This window comes from Thamnophis elegans, chromosome 3 (genome assembly GCF_009769535.1).
Source record: "Thamnophis elegans isolate rThaEle1 chromosome 3, rThaEle1.pri, whole genome shotgun sequence".
Taxonomy (NCBI): Eukaryota; Metazoa; Chordata; class Lepidosauria; order Squamata; family Colubridae; genus Thamnophis; species Thamnophis elegans.
Window position 1 is genome coordinate 101,749,469 of NC_045543.1, and position 22,260 is coordinate 101,771,728.

Genomic DNA, 22,260 nt, shown 5'->3' on the forward strand with positions numbered 1-22,260 from the left:
ATTTTGATAAAATTACTTCTTCCAACTTCCAAAACTTATTAACAATATGCTCATTGTTTGAGAGATATTTTTTTATAAGAGAAACTACATTTGCTTTAATATTATTTTGATGGCTGATGTAGCCTTCAACAATTTAATTTATTTACCAGTAAATTAATATTCAGATTGTTTGCATCCATTTTTATGATTGGCTTTTGGCTGGTGGACCTGCAGCTCTCCAAATCATACTGAAATATAAATCATAATTGAACGTATTGCTTAAGGTTCCTGGATATTTTACCACATTTTGCAGGTATTTATTTGGTATAAACATCCTCCCTCCCCCCCGTCTCTTTTATGTATGTGCAGGTGTCTGGGTATCTGGGTATGTGTACCCAAGAATATGCATCAATAATTTCCATATTAGGAAGTAATTGGATCATTCAAAATTCTTCAAGACTTATTTTAAAGTCTCTTTTCAGTTCAACTCAGTTTGACCCCTTGAGTTCATGGATATCCATGCTTTTTTTTTCTAGCAATAGTGTGAAAGTGGTTAACAATTAATTTCTTCCACATTTTTTAATTGTCAACATTTCAATCTAGCCAATAGCAGTGGTATTTCTAGGTTGTTTCCTTTGCATATGCTGTCTAGGCTAGCTTTGTTAGTTTCTAAGCCCAGGCAAAGCTAGGCAGATACTGCCATCTGAGTTTAATACAAACGTTTTGAAAATAATGTTCAAATGCAAGCTACATATCAACCTTCATTATTGTTACTTTTGAATATAGACTTACTATATCTGGGGTGCAAAACTTTGATAACTTTAAACAATTGTGCAAATGTCTAAGATCATGTAAAATCAGAAAGCTGTTTTAAGAATGATCTCAGACAAAGGCTTTTGTAAAGTAAGCCTGTGATTTCCACCTAAACGAAACCAGCAGTGATTGCAGAGGCTAGACTATTTTGGAATAGCAATTTGCTCCCAAGTAGAGCATTAGTTTCAAATAGATTGAGTCTCCCAATTCACTTTGTATTTCTTTGTCCTTGAACAATTGAAGGAAGTTCTAGGAACTGGTGCTAAGCTGCAACAATATTGTATAGGAATTAGAGACACTTTGCTTCACTTTTGCTTCTCCCTTTTTTCCTAAGAAGGAGGCTTATCCACAGGAAGGACAAAAAGGGCATGGGTGATTGTACTGGAAAGACAAAGTAGCTTTTGATAAATTCTGACTTTGATTCATAAAAGAAAAGTTGGATGCAAGCTGATCCATTTATTTATTTTAAAAAAAACCTGTTTATTCTTGATGTGTTCAAAATTCACTCCTTTTTAAAGATTAAAATGTTTCTGGGAGCAGCTCAGATTATTTGGCTCTGAAATCCTGTTCACCAGAACTGGAAAGGATGGGATTCAGGGAGTGTCCACAGGATGCAGTAAAAAAAAAAGTCAAGATTCCCTTTTCAATGTATATCATGCGTTGTGTGTTTGTATGACTTAGCATTAGGTTAAATTTTCAAATCAAAATAAAAAAGTTCTTACTGATGATTAGGTTATCTGCTCTGATATAGTTTATTAATGTTCTTTTTATATCATAACTAATAATTTTCAATGCAGTTTTGCCAATACATGGGTGTTTCAGATGCTTCTTGGACAGGAACTAAAAGTAAAAATGACTTTTGAAGTCACTTGTAAGCTGACTAAGAGCAGGAAATGTCATTTTATAACTCCCTCTACAGTTGAGCTAGAGATATTCTGACAGAAAAGAGCAAACTAGAGTTCAAAGTGAAAGTAAAGAATGGGGATATACATGCAGAAACAAAAGGTGAAAATGTCTAGATACTGAACCTTTGACTCTCAACGCATCTAGCATTCAGGAGAACTATTCTTTTACTGATACAATAGCAACATAATAATAATTCAGCACTAGAATGCTGGGATATTTGTTACAATAGGAGATGAAGAAATGAGTAGAAGGTCAGGCTGTACCAGACAATGAACAAGAAATACATCTCAATGTCCTTGTGAAAATCAAAAAGATTCAGATTTATTTTTGTCTTAAAAATAAGAAATACATATCACATTGCAATGTCCATTACTAACAACCTCCCCAATATTTCTGTTCCTTAGGTAAAATAACATGATAAACAAAATCATTGTACATAAATATTTGTTCACATAAAATATTTTCATTCTCTTTTAAATGTTTGGTCAAACTACTAGAGTCAGCTCCATTGTCTCACATCTAATTTCAAGAAACATTTCTGTATTTGAGAGATAGCATTTGCATCATGTAATGAAAGAAATATAATGACAATTATTTCTCTTCACTGAATATATAAGTAAATTGAGCTTGAAAATTCCCATAAATAGGAAATGTGGAAGTTAGACCTTCCCACAGGAGGCTTAACCCAAATATCAATCTTTTTGTCCTTAGTAAAAATGCAATCATTTTTATTTTAATAAGTGTGGTTTGCACATTTTAGCAGAAACTAAGAATCCTTTTCCCTTCAGATTTTAGCCATTTTTTTCACTTAGTGGTCTGTGAATTAGATTCTAAAATGCATAATAGTTATATTTACACATATGAAAATAAGTTAGATAAAAATAATGAATTAAAAATAAAATTAAAGTAAATGCTTTCCTCCCCTTTAAAGCATTTATTTCTTTGCATGTTACTCAGAAACAGTACTTATCACAAAGTATTTGGAGTTTTTCTCAAAGCAACAGTTTGGAATAGATTGAAAAATCATAGTGGACAACTAAACTACACATTTCATGAAGACTCTAATGTTTTAATCTTCTTCAAAGTAATAAAGCATGCAGAGAATTTCTAAGTCATGTGAGCAGGAAGGTAATAGATAGTTAAAATTTGAAAAGTGGGCATTCCATATTGGAATCTTCTGTAGGGATATTTTAAGGATTTTCAAAATGGATATATATATATATATATATATATATATATATATATATATATATATATATATATATATATATATATATATATATATATTTCACTGTAGATCTTACATCAGTGTTTCTCAGATGTCTCATCTTTAAGATGAATTCTGGCTGAGGAATTCTGGGAATTAAAGTCCACACATCTTAACCAGTGATGTGCGGTGAGGTTTATGGCTGGTGAGGCAGCATTTATTTTAGACTTGTGGACTTCAACTCCCAGAATTCCACAGCCAGGCATGCTCATTTCCTATTTAAAGTGACAGCATTTGTTTTTCTAAACTTATTTGTTAAATAAGTTTCCTTCTTTCTTTTTCTTCTCCCTTCCCCTCCTTCCTCCTTCTCTCCCTCCCTCCGCCCTCTCTCAAACACACACACACACACACACACACAAAGTTGCACCAGGAGGATGAAGTTTGAATTCCTCCCCCTCCCTCCGACCTACACATACACGTACCTTTTCCAATTGTTTCACAGAGGATTTCAACTCTGCTCTTGCCTGCCATCATGAAAAGAAAAAAAAATGTAAAAGGAAAAAGGCAAGAGCTGAGGTAGGCTGAGCTAGTTGCTGCCAGAGTCACCGTGTGGATGACTCTGCTTAACTGTTTAAAAAAGCCTCTTAAAAAACGCCCACTACAGGAGGCAGGAGAATGACGTGCCTCATCTACTCAGGAATTTTTCGGCTTTTAACCCTTGCTTAGCTCAGCTCGAGTGATCATAAAGTCAGACTAGATGAGGCACCTCGTTCTCCTGCCGCCTCCTGTAGAGGGCACTTTTTTAGAGGATTTTTTAAACAGTTAAGCACTAAGCAGAGTCATCCATGGTGACTCTGGCAGCAACTAGCTCAGCCTTTTTTCTTTTACATTTTTTTCTTTTCATGATGACAGTGGTGAGGCTCTGCCTCCCCTGCCTCCCCTGACTGCACGTCCCTGATCTTAACATTGCCAAGTTTGAGAAGCACTGCTCTGTCTCAACTGTTCTGTTTCACAATAGAATCAAAAAGTATATTGATTATGTAGGTATAGAAATTATTTTATTTTAGGAATGCATGCATACACACCCACTTTGCTTCTATGCGGTTTATTAAACTATTTTGCTAGTACAAATTGAGTTGATTTGAAAGAGCATTTTCACAATAGTTTGCTTCATCAGGCCTTTGAAGACACTACTATAGTAAAAGACACTGTAGTTATTTAGGGAAAAATTTTGTAAAACAGGATTAATTCGGCTCATTATGAGGATGTAGCATTATAAGGTAAATGATTGGATTGTTTTATACAAAAAAATAGAAGAAAGAAAGAACCAGCACTATTAGACAGTGTCCAATTACTGATTCAACTTACAGATAAAAAATCATAGACAATGCAGCTAGTAATAAACAAATAAATCCTGTTGAATTTGTAATATTTCGGTGTTGGTATCTGACCTGAAAATAAAATATTTTATAAAAGATAAAGAATCATGCACCAACTAATCCAAACCTTGTTTGTAAATATAGGTACTTGGAATACTAATGACAAGTCATATAGCCATATATTGACTTTATTTAGAATTATCCAAATAGCAGGGACAGGTACCCAGTTATCCTGCAACAGAACAATAGTGTGGGACAAAGAAAAGTATCTTATCAAAAGCCTTGGGTATTGTACTTTTTATCATTTTGTTGACTTTTTTGCCCCATTTAATTTATTTTGTCCTCTCCTGCAGATATTGTCTAGTGTATAATATATTTGACCTCTTAAGAAGTGGCATAAAATAAAATAAAAACAGTGAATTAAACATTTAGAAGAATTTTAGGAGAATTTAAAGAAACAGAATTATTGAATACCAAGCTCTTTATACTGAACCCATTCTATCCGGTACCGGAAGCTCTATCTTAGAAAAAATATACCATAATATAATTGCTCTCAAAGAAAATCCTCCTAAAGCAAAATAAACAAATATAAAATTCAAAATCTAATATATGAAGTAGGGGGAAAAAGCTGTCCCAGTGAAAAAGAGAAGATACTCACAATGGACTTTTTATTAAAATTCTAAATCAAATCAAAATGAACGTTATTATTTACCATATATGCTTAAAATTTCATGCAGGAAAAAAATAGAAAGCTAAGTAAATATTAAAGTGTTCTCTAGTAAATCATATAATTCTGCATCACTAAGACAAAAAAAATGTTCTCTAATAAATCAGATAATTCTGCGTCACTAAGACAAAAAAATAATACTTTTGCTGCACATGAATCTTCTGGATAAATTTACTATGTTTTATAGGTTATTTTAGGGGTCTCCAAAATGGCATGGTGGCTTAGTGGTGAAGATACTCACTTCCCATTCAGAAGGTTAAGATTTCAACCCTAGGTTGTAACAGATATTTCTCTCCTGGAACAGATGTTTCTCTCCTGGGGTAAGAGGGCATTTGACCAGTAAATGCTCAGCTCCATCCACTCACACTGATTCTACCCCGAATTAAGGGATTACAGGGTCATAAATTGAAGTTAAAAGATAGTTTATCAGGGATTCCAAACTTAATTAATTAAGTTTTATGAGTCACTTATGTGCAATGGAAATACAAGAAAGATTTATGCTTAAAAGTATTGCTGACGTATAGAGGAAGAAAGAGTGGCCTTGAAGGAAGAAGGAATAATTGCTAATAAGGCAACAATCATGTAGAAGGGCCCTGAGTCAGGCTAAGAATGTTGCACAAGCAAACATATTTGAGAATCCTCTGTCTAGTTCACAAAAAGAGCAAGGGAGGAAGATATAAGCACATTATACTTGCAAGATTCTGCTATTACAGTTATTCAATAGAAGTAGTACTGACATACTTGGCATTGGTTTCCTAGACTCTTCTGCTTGAAAGGACTGACTAAGACTCCATAATGGAAAAAGTACCAAGTTTAGAGACTCAGAGGATGGCAAACTCATCATCTGGACTATGTCTGGAAGATTGGTGTATTAGGATAATCTAAAAATAGAAAGGACAAAAACGACTGGGAACTAGTTGGAAATTAGGACAGGACATTATTTATTGAATATTCAAGACATTTCAATGAGTCATGTCCCATGGACAGATCGTCTTCTGATCACCTTGAAGCCTGCCAGAATTAGTAACCTGTGCAAGGAGGACTGATTAGAATGTATCTTGTGGATTTCCTGCAGCTTCAGGAAATTTCTAGTGATCCAAAGGAAATGTTTTATCTTAAATTTACAATTAGTGTGACCACTAGACAAAATTGTCTCAGAGTATTATTGTGCTGGTCTAGGTCACATTATGGTTTATGAAAGAACGTTAGGCAACAGAACCTTTATGAATTAAATATTTTCTGTTAGTTAAACTTTTGTTAAGGTTCAGTTGTTGATGCAGATGTTATTGCTGTTATTTTGCATTATTTTAAATGTTCTCTATAGAGATATTTTAATAGTATTCACATTTTTAAAAAGAAATTATTTTTCTGAATTTAACCACAATCAAGTCTTTGTCATTTCTATATTATGTTGCTTACTCAAAAAAAAAAAAGGAATAACACAATGAAACATCCATGTACATAATGTCAGTAACAGTAACATACTGAAAATGAGTGAGGAGAATAAAGCAGAAAATAAAACTGAAATAGTTGTAGACAATATATATATATATATATATATATATATATATATATATATATATATATATATATATATATATATATATATATATATATATATATATATATATATATATATATATATATAAGTCCTGTAAATAAAGTGCATTGTTGAAATGCCAAAACATAGTGATTTAAAGTGATTCTCCACATATGCATTTTAGTCAGTTTATTCCATTAAATGCTGGCATATATTTGCCCTTCAATATTATAAGCCTTCAAGGTGCTCTTACTTCAAGTTAGAATACTCAGGTTTATTTGGCATGCAGCTCTATACCTGTTGACTTAAATCCAACTCAGTTCTTTAAGATGTACTCTCAATTAAGGCTGTATTGGTTCAGAGACTTAGTGATTGTGTGCAATTCCACTGAACGCCCAGGTACACAAAAGTATGACATATTCCTTCTTTACAGGGTCGAGAAAGTGCTTATTAACATAAGTAAATATCAGTTGAAAGTTTCCTATGGGAAAGTTGTGACTGATTTGGGTAGGTTAGGGATTATACATGTGCAGGGATTCTCTCTTCAGGCAAAACACTTGAACCAAATTAATATGTTGCATGCCTTCTAATCAAAGCATTAAGGAACTATCACTCTCATGATCCAATTTAGACAGAATAATGAGTTTTGTTCTTATGTATACAACATTCTCTGTTGCCTGAATATCATGGGTCTTGTTGAATTTGTAAGTGATTATTGGGCATAATCTACCATGAAAATAAAGAGCGCCTCCTAAAAGTTGAGATTGCTTTTGAGATGAAAGGAAACATCATCATCATCTCTTGAAGTATAACAAAGAAAATACCTTCCTTCACGATAAACAGGCAGCTTTCAATTAAAATGATTGCTTTTCTTAAGCAAGATTTACCACCAGCAAGTTCTCTGGTATTTCTAGCTGTCATGGTAGTGATAGTTTATGATGCAGTACCATAGTTTATATCTGATGTCATTACCGTATCTCAAGAGGACAGCTGATGTGAAACAAGTAGAAAGCCAGAAAGCCACATTTCCTGCTGAGAAAATGAACTCGTTCTGAGTACAAAAATCTCTGGAGGGAAAAATAAGTAAGTAAGTAATCTTTTTGTGTTGAAATGTTTATGTGTTAGAGTTCTTATCCCTATAGACAGATCAGTGAATGCCATTTTCAGCACAGTTCTGTTTCAGTGCCGAAATCCCAATATTTGTAAAGACCTCGGTATTTTTTTGCTACAAAGCCAAATCCTAATAAAACAAAAAGGAGACGATCTCTAGAGGAAACTTTAATAATAATAAAAAAAACCATTGTCCTTCAATATATATTTCTCTTTTGAAAAAGAAATCTATGCCTCATCCATAAGTTTCAAGCAATACTTTAGAACAGTGATGGCGAACCTATGGCACGCATGCCAGAGGTGGCATGCAGAACCCTCTCTGTGGGCACGTGTGCTATCACCAGCTGCTCTTCCTGTTTCCAGCTGGTCTTCATGGGCACTGGACCACTGGAAAACGGCCTGAAAATGTCCCCCAAAATGGCCAAAAACGAAATATGTGCATGCCAGGCAGATGCTCTTTGGGTTTCCAGTGCTCTGGTGCATGCACATGCATGCAGTTTCCAGTTTGGGCATGCAGAGCCAAAAAGGTTTGCCATCACTGCTTTAGAATATCAGAAAATAGGATAAAGCCATTGTTTTGCAGAAGACTGATAATACAAAAAGTCATCTGATAACTGATAACAATCTTTATTGTATAATCTGTAATGTAAGGAATGCTGGCTTTAATTTTATTTTATGCATTATTTTTTTAAAATTTATTGTTCTCTGTTCCCTATACTTTTTGGAGAAAAACAGGTTTAAATGCAAATAAATAGTGTCTCTTTTTTTCTTATTCATTTGAAACTTATTTCTCCAAAACAATCCATACTGCAAAAAAATCTATTCTGATGATTTTATTTATTAGTATAATTGGTTAGCAAGAAAAAAAAACCCAGCAGAGTGCTATTGGACTAGTTCCAAATTTTGTGAAAAACAAATAGAAATAAACCTCTGAGAATACAATAGAAAATAAGGTACAATGAAATATCATAAGTATTACATAGTGTAATACTTTGCACACAAATAAAAAAAATGCTACATGTCAATTGGGCTACAAATAGAAAAAAAGAAGCATAATTCATAAAAAACATTTTACAAATAGAAAAATGTGAACATTATGATTTGCTGAAAATGTTCCCTTTCAGTTCCTATTGTGAAAGTGATTGAAAAGCTTTTCATCTAGTGTTTAGATGATAGGTTTTTTTTCTGGAAGTAGCAAAAAAGAAAAGGAAAAACTGCAAATGCATGTATGTACAGTGTGTGCATGTATGTATGTATGTATATATGTAATGCACTATTACCATTTAATATTCATCTTTTATTTTTCCAACATAGAAAATATTAAAATTTATTTCCACCTAATAGTTTCTAAATCTGTGGATTACAATTGTAGAATTTTATCATGTTGACCAAGGTAGATGAGAATTTGGGAGAATCTTAGATTCAAATTATTTTGAGGATACAGTTCAGACGTACAACTAAATACATTATTTTGTGTGATTAGACATAAGATTTGTCTATTACGGTATTCTTTTTTTCTGATTTAATTTCTGAATCATCATTCGATCCTTAATTTGTGAATTATTTTTTTAAAAATCACCATTGATGACTACTATCTATTTCATTTTTTTAAAAGGTTCTGCAGGAGGGGTGGGTTTTGGAAATATAAGAGGAAAAATATTTTCATCAGTATAATAATCTCTATGCTCATGGAATCCCTATAATAGTTAGGGATTCCATGAGCATATTGAAGAATAACATTGACAAAGTCAGGAGTGCACTGTATAATTAACATAATTTCTAATTTAATTTAAATCCCTATTTTAGCCTTCAGTTCTTAAATGGGGTTCAGAAAAGTACTCAATTGAATTATTTCTTCCCCATTTTTTCATTCTTGAAAGGCAAATGAAAATTTTGGGATGGAATGTTTTGAATGTCTCATTTATGTTTTCTGGATATTTCTATTGGCATGTGAAAAATAGATGTTTTTCAACAAATTACCATTAAGGAGTCAAAACAGTATTTCAATCAATGTAAGGCTGCTGATGTATGCCTTAATGTTGACAATTGAACTTAATACAAGATTGAGCCATAGCTAAATCTCTACTTAAAGGTATAGCAATGTGTAATATACATTTATGTTATGTATTTACATAAAGATTTACAGGCTGGCTCCATCAAGATAATCTTAATGCAGTTTACAATGAACAAAAACCATTAAAACAGAATCATACTGAATCTAATCCTTATATTATTAACACTGAAATACGCTGCAAATCAGTATCAGTTTTGAAGCCTCCTTACAGCCCCATGAGTTGGGGCATTCCTAAATTTAGATGGCAGAATGTTTCTTGGACAAGGGCTGCCATAGGGAAGATATATCATCAATCCTTGACTTCCTCATCAAATTCATCTTGTATTTTGATCAAAGGAAATTTAGTTTTTGCAGTTTTGTCAATTATTATGTACAGTATTTTTATGCCCTACATCTTACTGACTGGCTTCTAGAGTTCAATTTTCCTTTGGGTTACTGAAAATCTTGGCATAGACTTAAAAAAACAGAGATTTTTTTTACCAGCTTCATTCCAATTTAAAAATAGCATGGGAACATGCTATCAAAACCTGCAAGCCTTCTCAATTTGGATTCATCCAACAGATTGTTGTGTAAAGAGCAGCAAGCAAGGCCAAAAAAAGCTTTCTCAATCTGAAACAGCCCAGAATTCCTAACTAGTAAAAACAAAATGTAATCTAACACTTCCAGAAGGAAAGAGGTTCTGAAAGGGAGTCCTATACATCAATTTTTACAACTAATAATGTGTGAATTATAAAGTTTTCAAAGCACAATTGGTTTGAAATTAGATGAAGAATTTCATTCTAATTCCTTTTTCCTTTTACCGATGTATTCATTAATAAAACTACAAATGTAATTTTTTTAAAGAAAGCCCTTAGTAAACATTGAGTGTTTCACTCTGTGATTATTGTAATCATCCTCCTGACCTATTCCACATTTTTTTTTATTTCTCTTCCTCTGCCCTTCCCTTCTCTCATTTTTCAATTTCAGTGCTGCCCTTTATAGTGCTCTCAAAAATAGGGCTGCAAAGATCAAGGTATTTCCTTGCTGAAGAAACAGGGAAGAGCTTTCTTTGTGCATGTCGTTATGGCTAGTTCTACATCTTATGAAAATAAGTAGGAGGGAAGTGGACTATTTTGTGCTGATAGCTTTGGGGGAACAAAGGAGCAAATACAACTGGCAAGGAGCAGGGAAATCTGTCACAATTATTTTAAGAGTGAATTGACATAATGTTCCAAAATAGATTTCATGATGGCACTTACATATATAGGGTGCACAGAGAGAGCAAAAAGTGCAGCCCAAGTGGGATCTTAACAAATAAGAAAAGTATGTGCCATGATAATATAAAACTTAATATGCTGAGGAAAGCTATGTATGAAAATCTATATGTTGCAAAAGTTTACAAAGGTCTGCACATAATGTAAAGGTATAAATGATAATTGAATCCAATTGTGTTATTTTTAGCCGCTGAAACTTTGACAGAATGGAATAATGCCTAAAACCCTGCATTGCTCACATCGCTAATCCATATAACCTACTTCTACGTAATCTTCAGCAGCCACTAAGTCAACTGTGACATTGCCCTCGGCGTAGTTCTTTGGGATGTATTGATGACAGATACTTTTATCTCCATCCATTATGAACAGAATGTTAGCAGAAGCAAACAACATGCTCCTTGAAGCATGAATTCCATCTTCCTACTAATGACTTCGTACTAAATGTGGCATGGGTTGCAGGCCTGGTTTCCGTGGCATTCCTAAATAAAGTGCTTAATAACTAGGCTCATTAATGCTAATAGTAAATCAGTGAGATTAAATATTTCTATAAATCATTTTATTAATAAAACAGGAGGGCTCATTAAAGAATTATTGGGCTGTTAAGCCACAATATTTCAGCTTTTCATAAACATTTCAATTAGTCCAAGTTGACAATGTAAGATGAAAGACAAAAATTCCCAGATCCCTATAGACTAGAAAGCCGTGTGTGGAATCAGCATCATCATAATAATGGCATATATAATTTTTCTAAAGTCGCTTTTTATTGTATTTTTGTCCATATCATACTGGCTCTCTGTGGAAAAAAAACTGAGTGAGGGTGGATATGTTCATATGTTCATTTCTGTTCAATGACCTTCTAAAGGCCTGAGTGTTACTATACTATGTCATTTTACAGCCATCCTTCAAATGATGGTTGTTGGCAGCTTGAAATGAGTGCATACTTAACCACACAAAGAATAATGATGCCTTGAGCTTCGGAGAACAATGAATAAAGTGCCCTTCCTAGGAAAGCTTAGCATGTATAAGTCACAAAAAATGCTGTTAAATCAGAGAAAGTCGGTGAGAAATACAAATCTAGAAATTACGACAGGATAATCATCACTAGGACATTACACATACACTATATGCAATTCCCCCCCAACACACACACTTGCACTTATTTCAGAATTCCCTGCCCTCCTTTAAACAAATTGTTAGGAAAGATATTTTGATGGATGAATAATATCACAAGCAGAAGAAACAAGAAACTGCTGGAGGATTTTAATTTGCCTTCAAGGCTCCATTTCTGAAAATTAGTTATTTGAAAAGAAACGAGTGTTAACTTTGAACAGATGGAGAAGAGCTGCATGTCAGGATAAGGGAAAACAAACTTTGAAAGACCCATTTTCTATTACAATTCTTCCTAGATTTTCTTTTTAAAAAATACAATTCTGAAGGCAGAAGGTAGAAATGACAGGTACAAGTTCCTTGTGCCCAGAGTCTCTCACAGCAAATGACACCAGCAGTTGTCACTTTCATCATTAAATTAAAGGTTACACTATTTAAAAGTGATTTCTTATAGCAAAAAGAGTCAATCACCTTGCATACTGTACATTACTCAAAGAATCCAAAATATTCTTTTAATTTAAGAATGACATATTTTCATTGTACAACAGCACATGGATGTTCATAATGCAGATATATATGAACAGGAAGAAATAGCTATATTAAGAAAATAAAATAATAGAACATAAAAGTATGGTATTAAACAATTAATTATAACTAAATATAGTTTACACTAACAGCATTTATTCTCCATGCTTTTCTATCACTGCGAATAAGCCTGATTTCACAAAGGCAAATATACATGTCCCAGGATATTGTTGCAAGATCCAATCTGTTGGTCACCAGGATTAGAGGTTTAATCTTCCAAGCTTTCAGATTCCTGCTGGAACATGAATCCTCAGGAAGTTTCTCTCTACCAGAATATGTAGTACAGAATGTGTGGTATCAGAACTTCTCTTTACCAGAATACAGCTTCTAGAAGAGAAACTTTCCCAGATTATGGGTTCCAGCATGAATCCTAAATCTCAGAAGTCTAAACTTATGATCCCAGTGACTGACCCAAATTGGATTCTGCAAGCTTGACTTTCACCATGACCATAAACCATTTTACAACAGTGCCTTTTGATCTTTGAACTTCTTACCTTTACTTTTTTCAGGAAATTCATCCACTCTATCCAATCACCTTTTTCTTGAATTTTCCATCTCACCTTCATGTATTTATTTTGAAATTCAGTCTCCATTCATTCTCTTGATATAATCCATATCAACTGAACATACCTCCTAACCAATCACTTAATTTATATAGATAATCCTCAACTTAAAATTGAACCCAGAATATTGGATGTGAGTTGTTGCAGCTGAAAGTCGATTTACCATTGATCATTTTTACAACTGTTTTGGTAATGGTCATTAAATGAATCACATAAATCCAAACCCAGATACCCAGAAAATGGCAAAAAGCATTGCAAACTCAATCATGTGACTGTGAGAGACTGCAACTGGTTGTAAACCTGAGCCAGTTGCCTAGCAGCCAAAATGCAATCACAGAACTATGTGCAACAGTAACAACTTGAAGGATGTGTTGTAAGTAAATTTTTATGAGTTTGTTGTAACTTCAAACAGTTGTTAAGTCATACATTGAGGACTATCCATTCATTGTTCTCCATTTTTGATATTATTTCATTTACAATACAACTTCTTAAGTAATAATTCCAATTGCATTTAGCTAATTATCATATTTTTTCTGCCATTCTTAAGTAATAATTCCCATTGCATTTAGCTAATTATCATATTTTTTCTGCCATACTCAGGTTTCTCTTATATTTAACAAAGAAGAACACTTTTATTCAGTCATTTTATAAGGGCTGCAGTGGTGCAGTGGTTAGAATGCAGTATTGCAGGTTACTTCTACTGACTGTCAGCTGCCTGCAGATCAAATCTCACCAGTTTAAAAAATAATATATTTCATATGACAAGTTTTATTTGAGAATAATTTTTAAATACATGATCAGCCATTTTTAAGGTACTGGAAGTCATTGCAGCACTGTTCCCCATTCTCAAATTGAGTGAGAATGGCTGATAGAAAGTGCATATAAAAATGGAAATGACTAGAAATGATGCATTTCTTTTCTCCATAAAATATGAAAGTCCCAGAGGGAAAAAAGGAAAGAACTGCAATCTAAAAACAAATGAACATTACAAACTCAAACTCCTAAGAAGCCTTTTTAAAGGTTGATTTCCATCACACTTTGTCTAGATTATTATTCTTTCCTGTGGACCAAAAAGCAAAATGCTGAACATTGGCCAGGCTCAATTTGAGATATGTGTCTGGATTATTACTGATGCATTGCTAATGTTACTGGCAACATACTCTTTTATTCCTTGATTTGGCCTTTTCTTTTCTTTTTGCCAATTCAGGATAAAGTACAGAAGAGCTAGTTTTCTTGGCAGAACAGGAAAAAAAGGCTAGTTTACCATCTTGGGACAAAAATAGATTGTGTGTGTTTCTTTTTCCTTTCACCTGGACCTAAATAGATAGTACAATTACTTCAAAGCCAGTGGCACTTTATGTCTTCCTTTGTTCCTTCTGTTCTTTGTAAATCCCAGTTCCATCCTTCTGGGGATGGTAATCCAGTTCAGATACTCAGCTGCTCAGGAATACAATGAAGTAGAGTTGGGCAAGGATGTTAAGGGAAAAATCAATGGCATTATTTAACATGCACTTCATAATAGTTATCTATTTACAATTCTTCCTCCTCATGACCCTTGCTTACTTTTATGCTTAATTCAGATATGTTTTTTTTAAATCTACACAATAAATGGATTAGTAATGAGACTTATTGAGCCAACTAAGAATTCTGTTTTGAAGGGGATTTTTAAAAGGTGAAGATATCAATGATCAATCAGAGGTAAAATAGTAAAAATATGTTTATGAATAGATGAAAAAAAAGGTATAGGTAATTACCAAAATATTTTCAGTTAAGTGTTTGATTTAACAATAAAAAATTGACAGAAATTATTTTATATTACATTAAATTTACAAAATTACCACTGGTTAACATTTAATGGTTAACAATGATAACCATCTTTGTCTTTTCAAGGGGGTGCGCACAGTATTTTAAAAAGGTATTTCACAAAACATGTTGTAAAAAACTGTTTTTCCTTGAAGTTTTAAAACAGCCATATCCTTGTTGCAGACACAAAGTAGACGTCTGCTAGATTTGAACCATGTGTAAAGCAAGGTGGCTATTCAAGCATTTAAATGCCTAGATAGATCCACAAGGTCTTTGAAACAGTCAAACCAGTATTCAGCAGGTTCTGTTCTGTTCTGGAGAACTGGTGGTGGAAATTTTGAGTAGTTCAGAGAACCGGTAAATACCATTTCTGACTGGCCCCACTTCCCTCTATTCTCTGCCTCCCGAGTCCCAGCTTATTGGGAGGAAATTGGGATTTTGCAGTAACCTTCCCCATGAGTGGGGTGAGATTGGAGATTTTACAGTGCCCTTCCCCTGCATGCCCACCAAGCCACGCCCACCAAGCCATGCCCACAGAATCAGTAGTAAATTTTTTTGACTCATACCACTGAGTTCAAGGCTTCCAGAAAACAGTTGCATCAACATGTCAAGAAAGGATGCAATGTAATTCATGCCTGCGTTATGTGGGCACCAAGGTGTTCAGATTCCTTGGGAAAGAAAAAGTAAAAGTCCACAAGTAGTTTTAATAGCTAGTTCTAGAAGAACAAAAGAACCAAACATCATTTTAGCTCAAAGTTCTTTAAGAAAAACATAGCAGGCCAGTCTGTCTGGTTTTTGGTTTCCTATAGAGGAAAAGGAACAAAAGCTTCAATGAATTAGCATGTCTCAAGAATATATTCTCTGAGAAAGAAAAAGGCTCCTAGATCTCAAAGAGTTACTGTGATGATTCATGAGGCTTACAGTCAGAAAGGAAATAGCCAAAGGGATCAATGAAAACAAATCTCAAAGAGATTCCTGAAAAATTAAGATTAGTTGACTGGATAATACAGGGCGGGGCATAACCTTTTCCTAGGGGGTCACAGCAAGATCGACAGCAGTTTACAACTTCCGCGACACCTCATTTTAAAGCCCATAAAAAACTGAATTGAATGAGCTATTAAATGTTAAATTTGCTTTAAGAATGGCTGGAAAATTCGATTCGGAAGAACAAAGGATCATTGACAGAATAAAATGCATTGCCTTTCGAGAGGCTCGCGATGCTGGAGCCAGATCTCAATTCGCCAGATCTCAATCCGGCAGAGAACATTGGGGCCATAATTAAGGATGAAGTGGAAGCTCTGATGATTCAGGAGCAAGGTCAAAATCGATATTCGGTTGAAACTTTGAGAATGAATTTGGAAACTGTGTTGAAAAATCTGGAAAATCGAACGGAACTGTTTGAAGATTTGTTGTGTTCTTATCCACCTCGTTTGAATGCTGTTCGAAGGGCTAATGGTGGTCATACTGACTATTAAATCGTGTCAATAAACTCAGTTTTTGATGGGCTTTCGAATGGTGTATGAATTATTTGTGTTGTTATTACAAGTGTTGCTGTGACCCCCTAGGAAAAGGTTATGCCCCGCCCTGTACAAAATCATATTATAGAAGTCACAAAAGCACCAAGAAGGAAAACATAAAATATTAGGAGAGTTACATATATTTTGTAATCCAACTACTCTCTGTTGGAGACAACAAACTTTGGAATTGGGATAGTTTTCCCATAAAAACTGTATACTGTTTTAATAGGCAATGTAAGAAAGTTAGTTCACTCGATATGGAGATGACATGTCACTTATATGTATCAGGAATTGTCTGGGAGTATCTTTTTTAAATAAAAAGCACACAATTCTCTTCAGTAGAATTGTTGGAAGAAATATATGAATAATTATAGTCTGGTTCTTCTGCAACTCAAGGCAACTTCCTTTCTTTTTAGAAATTTTTGGACCTGTTCTGACCCCCTCCTCCATCCAGTAACGAATGCCACGACAAGCTTAACTGGAATGTACTTTATTAGCAAGAAACCAAAACATCGGTGGCTGAAAGTTAAGCATAACAAACAGATAAGGACCTTGGCAGCAACTCAGACAAACCTTTGCAGCAATCCAGCCTGCCAAGCTAGTTACAAAAATTCTCCAACTTTTAGTCAATGCGTTGACTTCTGCAAGAGGGGTGTGTGCACAAGCAGTCCTTATTATAGTCTGGAGAGGAGCCATCAGCTGAATGCAATTACCTCCTGTACTTGCGCAACTGTTCCTGACGCCTATTAGCTTTTTGGTGCCGGGCATCCAGGAACAACTCACTGCTGGCGTCCAGATCATTCTCCCTTGTCTCCTCACCACTGGTCCAAGGCTCAGGTGCCTCCTGGTGACCAACCAGCCTCTCTGTGTCCTGCTCAGAGTCGGAACACTGTCCAGGGTCTTCCACATCCTTCAGAGCCGACTCATAGAGCCCCTTGCTGTTGGAGTCTGGTGGCAGCTCCAACGGCTCCTGCTGGGCCACAATAGGACCATACTTATTTGTTTCTGGAAAACAATGTTATCCAAGCTATCAGTTTAACACCAATGAAAATTACAAAACACAACTATGTGGAAAAAAAGAGAAATAACTTCCTGAAGTTCTCAGTAACATAAGCTGTTTTCTGTGAAATGCTCTCAACATTGGTGTGAACTTAGAAATGACACTTTGAATTATTGGGGTGCCTTTGTAAATGCAAGAGCAGACATTTGAGACAGGGCAAGTGGCAAGATTACAAATGTTCTCTTCCAAAGTCTTTAAGGACCTTCTTATTGGCTTTCTGCCTTCAAGAGGGAGCGGAGGAGGAAGCAGTTTTTCTTTCATTCAGAGTTGCATTTCAGAATGAATTATTGATGTTTACTTAATAATATAATCTGCAACATAGCAACACAGATATATTAATTTCTTTGCAGTGTAACATTGTGCTCTAGCCTGGCTATGTTTTCTATGTTCCCCAGAGCCTAGAGGGGAACAGCTGAAATAGTTGTTTTTTGTGTGTGAAAAAATTTCCGTGGAATTGTGTTAGGCAGTAACAAGCATATTAGTTTCTCACAAAGTAGAAGGTGTGAAATCTCTGTTCTAATGAAACACGCCTGGAGCTTTTGTCTTACTAATGTCCTTTCAAACTTTCACTGATTGTGTTAGTTGATACACATGCATGGCATCATTTCCCTCGTTTTTTTCTGCAGAAGGGGACATTACAAGAGAGAATGCAAGTACATCGGTGGCTTTGTTTTCTTTTTGCATTAGGTAATTTCTTAGAACAATAGTGTCTAATAGCAGCTCAGCCAAAGATTCCTCCTGCCAACTTTACACTGGGGAAATAATAGGAACTTGGTAGAAAGCCTAATTAAACTGTGTGTTAATGTGACACAGACATGATGTTAAGGGATTTATTATTCAGTGAAGTAATTTCTTTTCAATGCATAAATGCTTTGGCACAATCCGTGTGGGAATATTTTTAAATAAATAATTTGTTTCAGACAAAAAAATGTGCTAAGAAAATGCTATCACCATGGGCATGGGTGCAGGCTGCTATTCCCACGATCAGGTAGACCAGTCTCAAGTTTATTACCAAAAGCTGCTATCAGAAAGAGCAGAAGTTCAAGATACAAGTATGGGGAAAGAGTTGCCAAGAAAAATTCAGAGAACAGTATTCTGTTTACACACAACACTGTGGGAACAGGTAAACAGTTAGAAAAGATAGCAGGATTTGATAAAAGCCCTTAAAAGAAATTATTGTTTATATTTTATAAAAATATTATTTTAGTACTTGTTTGTTAATAGCTCTGTAAGCTTTTCATTACTTTTTTTCCATAAAACTATGCAATATATTGCTCTTGGCTCCATACAGTAAGAATAACCATTATTGGGAATGTCTGAAGAAAAGCAGTTGATTCTGGTTTCAGATCTCATCTGAACTTGGTTGTATGTGACAAAATCAGAAGCCTATTTTGCTTATTAGATGGAAATGTTAGCCTTTACACTTGTAGAGAAGGCTAAGAATAGGTCTATACAGAGCTTCTTCTGGCTTGAAGAATCTTTTTTGAAAACATTTAAGAAAATGAAGTAGATTAGAAGACAGTCATATGAATAAGAGAGAGGAATATCTTTACTACTTTTGTTGAATGTCTTGAAAGCTACAAACAGGCAGAAATTACATTATTCATTAATAATCCAAAATTGGATTCCTAAGAATAGGAATGCACACCACAATAAATAATAACAACAACAACAACAACAACATGATGTCTATTCAAAGTAACAAAATGAGTGTTGTTGTTTTTTTTAATCAGGGCAACCTGATTAAATATGGGACAGAGCATACTGCTTCCACGTTCACCTTTCAGCCCCAATCCAAAATCCTTCACAGTCGCTTCACGACAAACTATTTTTGTGTTAAATTTATATTTTGCCAACAAAGGGTTGAGTTGATAGAAAATTAACATCCAAAACAATTTGAGATGACATGGCTTTCTATACAAAATTAGACGTTCTTGCTCTGTTAAAGCCTGTTAACTTCCAGCCATTATGCTATGGAGATGAAATTATTTAGAGTTCTCCACCTATAAACCACCCAGTCTCTTAGGTATTATGCAGCATATAGGTCAAAATAAATAAAGAAGTCTTGTAAACTTAAATACTTCAATTTTATTTGCAAGATTTGAAATAGCCTATGAATTTATTATTAAACTTGATTGATTGATGTCCAAATGAATTTATCAAAGGTAATTTTCAACATTACCAGCCTCAAGCTGATTTATCAACTCTTCATATTATCTTAATGGAAAGAGAAAAAAATCTTGACAAATTATACACCTTGCCTAGATTCAAACTACCTAGAATAAGCTAAAGTATAACATTATTTAGCTTCTGGCATACAGTATTTAAAATAAATATTCAATGTAACACTGTACAATAACATTATACAGTATTTAAAATAGTAAAGTTGCACAAATCCTCAAGGGGGGGGGGTGTCTTTTCTTCAACAAAAGATCAAGCCAAGCATCTCCTTGAAGCTCCAGCAATCCAAACATTTCACATCGAAGAAGAAAGAGATGGCACTGATTCACTTTCTTTATCTCAGCTGACACTGAGACAGGCAGGAGAGGCTTCTATTATATGCAGAAGTCTCTGCCAGTTGTTGCAAGTTCCAGCCAAGGCAAGCAGAGCCATGAAATATGACTCCCTTAAGGCACACCGTGTTTCCTTTTTTATCACTGATTGCTTTCTGGAAACAATGCTGTGTTTTCAGAAATACCTGGACACCTTGACCCACTCAGTTTCATTTCTTTTCTTACATCTTGAATAACCATTCTTTGGGGATAGAGAAGAAAATTATCCCGTTGTGCATGTACTTCTCTTGCCAGACAGCAAAATTCAAACATTTCTAGTGTGTTTCCTTTCATAGAATCAAGAGCTTTACGAAAGGGCCAGAGATAGGACTTGTCACATATTAATGGAGCAATTTCCTCACCCCTCCTTCTCTGAGGAAAAAGAGGTAGAAATTTCCAGACAGAGTCTAGAAAACAAATGGGTGACAGTTTCTCCCCAAGCAGCCTCTTTTATACAGCTGGACTCTTTAGGAATCAATAGGGAAGTAGTGGCAAATGAAAAATCAAGAAAACATCTGCTTAAAGAGATTTTTATTTTTGCAGAAACAGGTAACGAATCTAAAAGGAATTTACATTAAAGTTTTAGTAATTGTTCAATGTGAATCTGCTAAGTCTAACCCTACCCAATTCTATGTATCAATTTGGTGTTTAATGGCAACCTAGAATCATATATAATTGAATAAAAACTGTATGTTACAAACATTTATTTATTTTGTAATAAATTAGGGAGAAGAATCTCCTGGTCATTGAAATTATGTTTATAGCAGATAAAAGACATCTTACAATCTACTCCAAGCACTACACTGTCTGATTTATTTTCTTTCCTTTCTTCTTTCTTTCCTTATTTCTTTCTCTTTTGGGTGAAGCTGTTCTTCTTTGGTAATTTGAGCAATGTTATTCCTCTTTTTCAGTATTACATAGCTGTATATAAATCTTAAATACTAGTATTTAAAATTTAAAATCAATGTTTATATTTTCTATATTCCTTCTAATTTTTCTTTATTTCTTGTGAGATTGATCTGGTGTTTTGGGGCTATCTATCACACACACCATATTTGGGAGAGAATACCAACTGAGACCCCTCCTGAAAGAGCAAACATTATCAAAAACCACTCTGCTATTGACCCAAAGCAGGAGGCATAGCTAGCCAACATATTTCAGATAGAGGGAATTTGAGACCCCAGCCTTCCAAACTACACTTTCAGACGCCAAAAACGTCAACAGCCATTTTCTCAATGAAATAGCTACTAATCAGTAGAAAAATATTATTAAGTAGTAATTCTAAATCTTCTGCCCAAAGTATCATTTCAGTATTACTTTCTTGCTGTTAATTCCATCTTCATAAAATATCTCATGAGCTTGATACAGCTTCTTTCATCTTATTTAACATACCTATTTCCAGTATGATTTAACAATGCCCCAGACTAAATTTGCTCTGTCAATTACAGAGAATAGAGATCTACAAAGATAATAAAAGTACAACTACACTGCCTGCTTTAATTGTCCCATTATAATTTGAAGTTCAGAAAAACCCTAGGGATCTCAGTACCTAAAGTGATTTTCAATGACTCAGGTGTTCAATTTAATGTTAGAATTTTACCCATATTTTAAAAAATGGGGATCCCAAGAACACTGGCAACAGGTCTGTACCACACAGCTGAGGAACATTTTCAAATACAACTTGAGTTTCAAATATTGCTCTATTTTGTGTAATAGGAGAACCAAAGAGATCAGAATATTTTAAACATAGCAGTAATATGAGGGCATTTATTTATAAATAATTATCATCAATTTCTCATCTAATCTTCATTAAATATAATAAAGTAATATTTTGGGGTTTATGCTAATTAATTGTGATTTTTTTTTTTGCTTTATTTGCTGCTTTACAACTGAATAAAGATTTCTGAATATTTATTTCAAGAATTTGAATAACATGAAGCAGGATGGCTCATTTGTTGGGTTATATCTGGAAATTTGTCAAAATTTATCCATGAAAGCTAAAGCGAGAGCAAATTATGCTGAATTCAAACACAATTTTTTTTTACAAATAATATTTTTCTGCTTGCAGCTAGTTTATTAGCACAC